We start from the raw sequence: 10,898 nt of genomic DNA, 5'->3' as shown, positions 1-10,898 counted from the left end.
TCTTGTCTTAAAAAAACATATTGTCTTCCAAAATAAACAAAACGTTAAACTTAAACGTCTTGAGTCTTCCGATGCCAGCCTCTTATTCAGTGCCACGTGTCTCCTCAAGCGAGCTGCCTCATCCTACTCACCTGCGTGCATACTAAAAGTCAGCTACGCTGAGTGAGTTCTAGTTAATCATACATTATACAATACACACAAACTTATATTCTTTCGTTCATACTTTCATACTTTCATACTTTCTTTTGTATTAACTTGCTTTCATATCTTACGTTATAAAGAGCATTACGCTCTACATTCCTCGAGTATTATTAGGGCTCGGTACCCTCCTTCTTCGAGTATTATTAGGGCTCGGTACTCTCCTTCCTCGAGTATTATTAGGGCTCGGTACCCTCTTTCCTCGAGTATTATTAGGGCTCGGTACCCTCTTTCCTCGAATATCTAGCTCGTATATCGAAGGTCTAATAATGGTTGGCTTGATTTTGGACTCGAGTCCCGTTCTCTCTCTCTCGCAGCCGTGTATGGCGGTGTGTGGTGTGTGTGTGTTTTGGAGTGTGTTAGAGAATAAGATGGAAATGAATGATGGTTTAGGGTTTAAGGTTGGTTTAGGGGATATTTATATCCCTTAAAGCCCATGGACCTATGGCCCATTTCCTTTAATCCATCTTAATTAGTCCAAGTCCATGATCTTTTCCTCATTAGACGTTAATTAGTAACATTAAACGCACGACAATTTAACGCAACATTCTCTATTTATTATTAGAATATTTAGGATTTTACAAGGCTTCCCTCCTTAAAGAGGCTTCGTCCCCGAAACCTAACTATTACATAAACAGATTGGGGTAAAACTTGCGCATCTCATCCTCAGCTTCCCAAGTAGCGTCCGATCCTTTGCGGTGCTTCCATATTACTTTCACCAAAGGTATAACCTTGTGACGAAGCTGCTTCTCCTTGCGATCAACGATCTCTATCGGTTGCTCGATGTAGTTCAATTGTTCATCAACCTCAATGTCCATCAATGGCACGTGAGACATGTCATCAGCTAGACACTTCCTCAGATGAGAAACATGGAAGGTTGAATGAATTCCTTCTAACTCATCGGGTAAATCCAGCTTATAAGCTACTTCCCCCACACGATCTAAAATTTTAAACGGTCCAATGTACCTCGGACTCAACTCCCCCCTCTTTCTAAAACGGATAATTCATTTCCAAGGCGAGACCTTAAGCATCACATTGTCGCCAACGTTAAACTCAATTGGTCGTCGCCGCTTATCTGCATAAGACTTTTGTCTGTCTTGAGCGGCTTTCATTCTTGCTTTGATCTGATCGAACCTTGAAGACGTTTCTTGAACCACTTCTAGGCTTCCCATTTCTTTCTGACCAAGTTCATGTAGAATATAATATACATGGATCCATCATTAACCCTTAAACAATTAAACCTTGAATTCAGATGTAAATATTATCTAGCCACCATACTAATATCAAGCCATATGAATGTATATAATAGGAATTGAAGTCATAATGGAGCTAATTATCGAGTCACTTCAGTCATTATTTGAATTCAATTTAAACTGTAAGTTTAGTTATTCTATTTTAATAGCAATTCGTTTTTACAGGAATGTCAAACCACAATCGAACCTATCACGGGTGGACTAGTATTGAAGATGCAAAACTTGTAGAGGCCTTAGTGAACATGGTAAATGCTGGTGGATTTAAATCTGATAATGGCTTTAAACCTGGATACTTATTGCATCTTGAACAATCATTGAAAGAATCACTTCCAGAGTCAGGTATTTTGGGTAAACCTGTAAGGCCCCATTACCGGTAGCCCTACTTTCGTACTGGATTTACTCATAAACGCAGTTCTAATATCAGAGTTAATTAAAACATTCGCGGAATATAAAAGCTTTCATAAAACATTTCATAACAAAACACATCTTGTCTTAAAACAACATCTTGTCTTCCAAAATAAACAAAACGTTAAACTTAAACGTCTTGAATCTTCCGATGCCAGCCTCTTATTCAGTGCCACGTGTCTCCTCAAGCGAGCTGCCTCATCCTACTCACCTGCGTGCATACTAAAAGTCAGCTACGCTGAGTGAGTTCTAGTTAATCATACATTATACAATACACACAAACTTATATTCTTTCATTCATACTTTCATACTTTCATACTTTCATACTTTCTTTTGTATTAACTTGCTTTCATATCTTACGTTATAAAGAGCATTACGCCCTACATTCCTCGAGTATTATTAGGGCTCGGTACCCTCCTTCCTCGAGTATTATTAGGGCTCGGTACCCTCTTTCCTCGAGTATTATTAGGGCTCGGTACCCTCTTTCCTCGAATATCTAGCTCGTATATCGAAGGTCTAATAATGGTTGGCTTGATTTTGGACTTGAGTCCCGTTCTCTCTCTCTCTCGCGGCCGTGTATGGCGGTGTGTGGTGTGTGTGTGTTTTGGACTGTGTTAGAGAATAAGATGGAATTGAATGATGGTTTAGGGTTTAAGGTTGGTTTAGGGGATATTTATATCTCTTAAAGCCCATGGACCTAAGGCTCATTTCCTTTAATCCATCTTAATTAGTCCAAGTCCATGATCTTTTTTTCATTAGACGTTAATTAGTAACATTAAACGCACGACAATTTAACGCAACATTCTCTATTTATTATTAGAATATTTAGGATTTTACAAGTCTTCCCTCCTTAAAGAGGTTTCGTCCCCGAAACCTAACTATTACATAAACAGATTGGGGTAAAACTTGCGCATCTCATCCTCAGCTTCCCAAGTAGCGTCCGATCCTTTGCGGTGCTTCCATATTACTTTCACCAAAGGTATAACCTTGTGACGAAGCTGCTTCTCCTTGCGATCAACGATCTCTATCGGTTGCTCGATGTAGTTCAATTGTTCATCAACCTCAATGTCCATCAATGGCACGTGAGACATGTCATCAGCTAGACACTTCCTCAGATGAGAAACATGGAAGGTTGAATGAATTCCTTCTAACTCATCGGGTAAATCCAGCTTATAAGCTACTTCCCCCACACGATCTAAAATTTTAAACGGTCCAATGTACCTCGGACTCAACTTCCCCCTCTTTCTAAAACGGATAATTCATTTCCAAGGCGAGACCTTAAGCATCACATTGTCGCCAACGTTAAACTCAATTGGTCGTCGCCGCTTATCTGCATAAGACTTTTGTCTGTCTTGAGCGGCTTTCATTCTTGCTTTGATCTGATCGAACCTTGAAGACGTTTCTTGAACCACTTCTAGGCTTCCCATTTCTTTCTGACCAATCTCACCCCAACACACCGGGGTTCTACATCGTCTACCGTAAAGCATCTCAAACGGTGGCATACCAATACTTGAATGGTAACTGTTGTTATAGGAGAACTCTGCCAGGTGCAGATGATCATCCCAACTTCCACCAAAATCTAAGACACAAGCACGCAGCATATCCTCAAGGGTTTGGATCGTCCTTTCAGACTGTCCATCGGTTTGAGGATGATACGCCGTACTGATGTTCAACCTCGTTCCCATAGCTTCATGGAATTTCATCCAGAACCTCGAAGTAAACCGTGTATCTCTATCAGACACGATCGATAACGGTACTCCATGCTTGGTTACAACTTCTTTAATGAACAAGCTTGCTAATGTTTCTGACGAGATGGCCTCTCGTATGGGCAGAAAGTGAGCACTCTTGGTCAAACGGTCCACAATCACCCAGATAATATCATGATGCTTAGCCGTACGAGGTAGCTTAGTTATGAAATCCATGGTGATGTGTTCCCATTTCCACTCAGGTATCTCTAGCGGTTGCATCTTCCCATAAGGCTTCTGATGTTCGGCTTTGACTTGTAAGCAAGTTAAGCACTTACTGACGTAATCTACCACATCATTCTTCATTCCTGGCCACCAGTAGTCTTTTTTCAAATCTTGGTACATCTTCGTAGCTCCTGGATGAATAGAATATCTTGACTTATGAGCTTCATCTAAGATTCGACCTCTGAGATCTCCATGGCGTGGAATCCACATGCGGTCAAACCTAGTCTTAACACCATGAGTGTTTTCCATTAGCTCGTCTTGTTGGCCGTAAACTCTTTCTTTCTTTACCAACTTCTCGTCTACTAGCACCTCTGACTGCACCTTGATGATTTCTTCGAAAAGGTTTGAATTCATAATCAATTTGTATGACTTCACAGTTGCAAGGACTTCCTCATTCTTACGGCTTAGTGCATCGGCGACCACGTTAGCTTTGCCAGGGTAGTACTTAATATCGCAGTCGTAATCCTTTATCAACTCCAACCATCTTCTCTGTCTCATGTTCAATTCTTTTTGCTCGAAGAAGTACTTTAAACTCTTATGATCTGTGTAGATGGTACACTTAGTACCGTACAGATAATGCCTCCATATCTTAAGAGCATGCACTACAGCTGCTAACTCTAAATCATGCGTCGGATAAGTACTCTCATAGACTTTCAACTGTCTAGACGCGTAAGCTATCACCTTCCCTCGTTGCATCAACACGCAACCTAGCCCTTGATGCGAGGCGTCAGCACAAACAACGAAATCCTCGTCACCATCGGGTAGAGCAAGGATGGGAGCTTGCGTGAGTCTCTTCTTTAATTCCTCAAAGGCTTCTTCTTGAAACTTTCCCCAACTGAATACTATCGACTTTCGGGTCATACCGGTCAGCGGTGCGGCTATCTTGGAGAAACCTTCGATGAATCTCCTATAGTAGCCAGCTAACCCTAGGAAGCTTCGTATATCAGTCGGATTCTGCGGAGTCTTCCAATTCGTTATCGCTTCAATCTTAGCTGGGTCCACGGTAATCCCTTCAGGATTGATCACGTGACCTAGAAATTGCACTTCTCTTAACCAGAACGCGCACTTCGAAAACTTAGCATACAACTTCTCTTTCTTCAGAGTCTCCAATACCTCTCTCAGATGCTCAGCATGGTCAGACTCGCTCTTTGAATAAATCAATATATCATCAATGAAGACGATAACCGACTTATCCAACATCGGCCGACACACCCTATTCATCATGTCCATAAATGTTGCAGGAGCATTTGTTAGACCGAATGACATTACGAGGAACTCGTAGTGTCCATACTGCGTTCGGAACGCTGTCTTAGGGATGTCTGCCTCCTTCACCTTCAGCTGATGATAGCCTGATCTGAGATCTATTCGTGAGAACCAACTTGAACCTTGCAGTTGGTCAAACAGATCGTCAATCCTTGGCAAAGGATATCTGTTCTTTACCGTAAGCTTATTCAACTCACGATAGTCTATGCACATTCTCATACTTCCATCCTTATTTTTCACGAACAACACTGGTGCGCCCCACGGGGAAATACTTGGTCTTATGAAACCTTTGTCGAGGAGTTCTTGCAGTTGGGACATCAATTCTTTCATTTCGGACGGCGCTAGACGGTAAGGTGCTTTCGCGACAGGTTGGGCTCCTGACAACCAATCCATCCCCAAAACCACATCGAACCCTCCTAAGGTCATAACATACAAGGTAACAGGGAACTCATGTCCCTCTAGTTCTATCTTAGCGTTCTTAACCATTTTTATTATTTCAACCGAAGTGTCGCTAGCGGTTTCTACTATAAGAGTTTCAGACACTCGGCAACATTTCATTTTAGCTAGTTTACTAAATGGTGTGGCTACGAAACTTTTGTTTGCGCCCGAATCAAATAATACAGAAGCGGAAACACCGTTCACTAGAAACGTACCCGTGACGACATCTGGGATCTGCTTGGCTTGTTCTTGGGTCAGCATGTAGGCTCTAGTTCTTGGCCTAGCTTGATCGGCATCCTTCCTTCCACTACCTCCAGCTTCACCCTCGGTACACTCCCTAGCAAAGTGACCTGTCTTACCACACTTGTAGCATGCATGCTTAGAACTGCACTCATGAGCATAATGATCTGCCTTCCCACACTTGTAGCAAACATTCGACCCAACTCTACACTCTCCAGCATGCATCTTTCCACACTTATGACATGTATCCGAACCCTTTCCCCACCTACACTCACCGCTGTGTGCCTTGCCACAAGTCTTGCACGACCTGTTCTCCCAAACTCTCGGCTGCTTATTCTTAGGGTTCCACATCTGGGTACCGGGTCGTTTAGCAAGAGCGACCCATTTCTTCTCCTTCTTCTCGTCTACCATCACCGCATCATCCGCAGTCAGGTCTGCATAGACCATCTCTGCGAGTTCGATGGCGGAATCGAAAGTAGCAGGTTTACTTGTCCTGACTAACATGCGGACTCTCTGTGGTAATCCCCTCACATAACACTTGATTCTCTTAGCCTCAGTGTTGACCATATTGGGCACCAACCTAGACATTCGGTTGAACTCAGTGGTGTACTCACGATGTGTCATCGTCCCAGCTTTCAAGTTCAGGAACTTCATCTCCGCCCTTTCAACTTCTGCATCAGCAAAGAACCTCTTCATCACTAACTCCTTCAGATACTCCCACTTCATGGCCTTGATTTCCTCTCGACTCCTTCTTTGCTCAATAGATTCCCACCAATACATCGCCTCATCTTCAAACGATTGGGTGGCATAACCGACAGCTTGGTCAGGACGACACTCGCTGATTCAGATAATTTTATCCATGGCGGTTATCCACTGAAGAGTAGCGATTGCGTCTCCTAAACCAGTCAGCTTAGGCGGGTCACAACCTTTGAAGGACTTATAGTTACAACCGCCTCGGCTCCTCTTCCTATCATCAACTTTCACAGACCTTACCTCACTTGAATCACCCTTTTCCCACTCATCATCTTTCCTACCATTACCACCTGCCCCTTCAACAGTTCTTTCACGGCTTCCAGCAGACCCTCCCGGAGTAATATTCTTCACAGCAGTGGCTACAGCTTGAACAATAGCTGCTTGAATTGCGGGATCCAGTTGAACCCCTTCGTTGTTGATCGGACCTCCTCCAGCTACACTCCCCTCATCTCCGGTGTTGGAAGCTGTCTCAACCGAAGGTTGCTAGAAACGACGAGGCCTGCCGTGTCGTCCAGTGCGACCTCCAGCTCCAGCAATGTCTCCAGCTCCTGCCATCGTATTCTAAAAGGGAAAACACAAACATCATCACTCAAGGAACTATTTAGTACAAGGATAGTAAGGCTAACAGGTAATAACAGTGGCCAGCTGTGATTAGCTGATCACGTTACTTTCCTTGTCCTATACACTTCCCTTTATGAGTCTATTTGTGCTGGTCCTACTTAACCAGTTAGTCAAATCAAATAATCAATTATTCCTATCACTGTCGTTCACATATCTTTTCTTTCTCATTAACATATATCATTTAATCATACACTTTACCTTTACTGATCTTGCTTGAGCGACACATGGCATTCTTGAACTGGCATCTTCTTTCTTTTCTTACTTAAATCCCATTCTCTGTTCGAGTCTAAGCATGTAGGATGCTTAAATCTCTCGAACTTTGCTCTGATACCAACTTGTAAGGCCCCGTTACCGGTAGCCCTACTTTCGTGTTGGATTTACTCATAAACGCAGTTCTAATATCAGAGTTAATTAAAACATTCGCGGAATATAAAAGCTTTCATAAAACATTTCATAACAAAACACATCTTGTCTTAAAACAACATCTTGTCTTCCAAAATAAACAAAACGTTAAACTTAAACGTCTTGAGTCTTCCGATGCCAGCCTCTTATTCAGTGCCACGTGTCTCCTCAAGCGAGCTGTCTCATCCTACTCACCTGTGTGCATACTAAAAGTCAGCTACGCTGAGTGAGTTCTAGTTAATCATACATTATACAATACACACAAACTTATATTCTTTCATTCATACTTTCATACTTTCATACTTTCTTTTGTATTAACTTGCTTTCATATCTTACGTTATAAAGAGCATTACGCCCTACATTCCTCGAGTATTATTAGGGCTCGGTACCCTCCTTCTTCGAGTATTATTAGGGCTCGGTACCCTCCTTCCTCGAGTATTATTAGGGCTCGGTACCCTCTTTCCTCGAGTATTATTAGGGCTCGGTACCCTCTTTCCTCGAATATTAGTAGGGTTCGATTCCCTCCTCGTTACCATACAACCATACATCATACCTCGAGTATTATTAGGGCCCGGTACCCTCTTCGTAACCATACAACCATACAACCATCCTTTCCTTCTTTTATTAACTTTATCACATTCATACACATAAGCATACATATCATACTTACCTTATACATAGCGTTACAACCTGACAGTACGTGCAATATCCGAAGATCGTTCACGTACCATCAAGCAATCATTCATACATTTCACATTATTCACATAAGGCATACACTTATCTCTTAGGATAAGCGTATTAACAAACATGTTGAGTATGCACACAGCCCCGAAAACATAACACATAAATGGGGCTAGAAACTCACCTGAATCCTGTTACGCTCTCCGTTAATCGTTATTCCCTTCTTGAGCTGTGCACGGCTAACTGTATAATATTTACATGTATCAATTAACTACTACTACTCGTATATTAGTTCTATCTTTATATAACCCACAACGAACGGGGGTCCGGGGGCAGCGCCCCTGGCAGCGGAGTCTAGGGGCGGCAGCCCCTAGCAGGGTCCAAGGGGCAGAGCCCCTGGTTGGGGTCGAGCTGCCAGGTCAGCTTGGAAAAATTTTATTTCCATTAACTGTCTTAACACATTTTTCATTAGGTTTTTAATTTATTTTCTAATTTGCTAACTCCAGCGAACTTATCATTAAGCGAACTTAACAATAAGCGAATTTAGTGATCGGCGAAGTTAACCAAGGGCGAACATATGCCAGGCGAAGTTATCATGGGCGAACTTATCACCAGGCGAAGTTATCATGGGCGAACTTATCACCAGGCGAAGTTATCAGTTAGGCGAACTTGACCTTAGGCGAAGTTATCAGTTAGGCGAAGTTGGCCTTAGGCGAAGTTATCAACTAGGCGAACTTGGCCTTAGGCGAAGTTATCAGCTAGGCGAACTTGCTTGCAAGCGAACTTGCATGAAGGCGAAGTTATGGCTTGCAGGTCTGTTCAAACTTAATCACCAAAATCACCCTTATCTCATCGAGAATTTCTTGGATATTACGTTAACTAACCCCGCGATCATTCCCATGGCCTAGTTCGGGTAAAACTTAGCCCGGAAAGACATAAAGTTTGGAGCTTTCGGCTTAAAACGTTTAATAACAAGTCGCCGTACATAGCCATAGGTTTGTCAAGTTCATTTCCAACATCAAGTTTGTTACTTTACGTTTCGTTTAGACCCGATTTACTTTATGTTTAAGTTTCAAAGCTAACCGATCCTAAAAACGTAAACTTTAAGGTAAAAGGCATACCTTTACGCGTTCGGTGTGGTCGTGGTTTGCTTGGTTATCTCGTATCTAGCTCGTATATCGAAGGTCTAATAATGGTTGGCTTGATTTTGGACTCGAGTCCCGTTCTCTCTCTCTCGCGGCCGTGTATGGCGGTGTGTGGTGTGTGTGTGTTTTGGAGTGTGTTAGAGAATAAGATGGAAATGAATGATGGTTTAGGGTTTAAGGTTGGTTTAGGGGATATTTATATCCCTTAAAGCCCATGGACCTAAGGCCTATTTCCTTTAATCCATCTTAATTAGTCCAAGTCCATGATCTTTTCCTCATTAGACGTTAATTAGTAACATTAAACGCACTACAATTTAACGCAACATTCTCTATTTATTATTAGAATATTTAGGATGTTACAAAACCCCATATAGAGTCAAGAATAAAAACACTGAAAAAAGATTGGCAGATTGTTTTTGATATGTTGAATGCTACTAGTGGCTTCGGTTATGATAAAGAAAAAAATTGTGTGACTACCAATGTTCCCGGAGTATGGGAATCCTACCTTGAGCTAATGTTTTATATTATAGACATTGCTGTATAATGATTTATTTTTTGGAGTTTTAGCTGATAATTTGTATTTTTGTTTGACTATTATTGCGGAAAAAAGAATCATAGGGAGGCAACCAAATGGCAAAACAAAAAGCTTCCTCACTATGAAGAATTATGCGTCATTTTTGGGAAAGATAGAGCTCTAGGTAATCGAGCTAAAAGTGTTATCGAGATGGAAGATGAACTGAACAATGAAGACCATGAACATGAACAAGAGCAAGAAAGGGATGATGATTTTGATGTAGAGATGGAAGATAACCATGATGGAAATAATTCCACTCCAAGTGTCCAAGTTGAAGAAACTTCAAGTGTGCGCAATAAGAAGAGGAAGGATATAAGCACATCCAATTCTATGCATAAGAGTTTCAACGATGCAGTTTATTTATTTGCTGACCGTCTCAAAGAATCATCAAAAGAATTGAGTGAAGGTATTAATTTAAGTTAGATTTGGAAAGGAAGAAAGCTATGATAACTAACGAGCTTTCCAAAATGACATCCATGACACAGTTTGAAAGGTTTAAAGCAATGAAAAAAATAAAGAGTGATCAAGATAATGTGATAACGTTTTGGGACTTAAGTGAAGAAGAAAGAGAGGATTGGGTGAGGTTTATTACAAAGGAATGAGTTTTGTTATGAAAATGATTATGGCAGTATCATTATGTTATGTATGATAGTATCATTATTGATTTGTTAGACAATGGTTCATGTGTTTATGATACTTTGAAATATTGTGATTTTAATTTCATTTATAATTATTTGATATTATGCTTTTGCAAATTATCGACAACATTGTAAAATTACTCTAAAATGCATTTTACAAATTTTTACAATTTCTCATTATTAATTTAAGAAAATATATATATAAGGGTAATTATGTCATTTGCTTGTATTTTAAATTTCAATTCCTTTGATAATTTTACCAACCAAACATAATATGTCAAAAGGATTCCATTTCATACTGTCAAACCAAACGTATA

General features: G+C 41.1%; 1 pseudogene; it reads left to right on the top strand.

The window, feature by feature from the left end:
- The first annotated feature begins 1,614 nt into the window (after nucleotides 1–1,614).
- Nucleotides 1,615–10,545, top strand: LOC143542326 (uncharacterized; annotated as a pseudogene).
- Nucleotides 10,546–10,898: the final 353 nt, after the last annotated feature.

The sequence above is a fragment of the Bidens hawaiensis genome, unplaced genomic scaffold, assembly GCF_021521415.1.
Source record: "Bidens hawaiensis isolate Kalapana, Puna unplaced genomic scaffold, B.hawaiensis_p1.1 tig00012815_1, whole genome shotgun sequence".
NCBI lineage: Eukaryota > Viridiplantae > Streptophyta > Magnoliopsida > Asterales > Asteraceae > Bidens > Bidens hawaiensis.
This window is presented reverse-complemented; position numbering and strand designations above follow the sequence as displayed.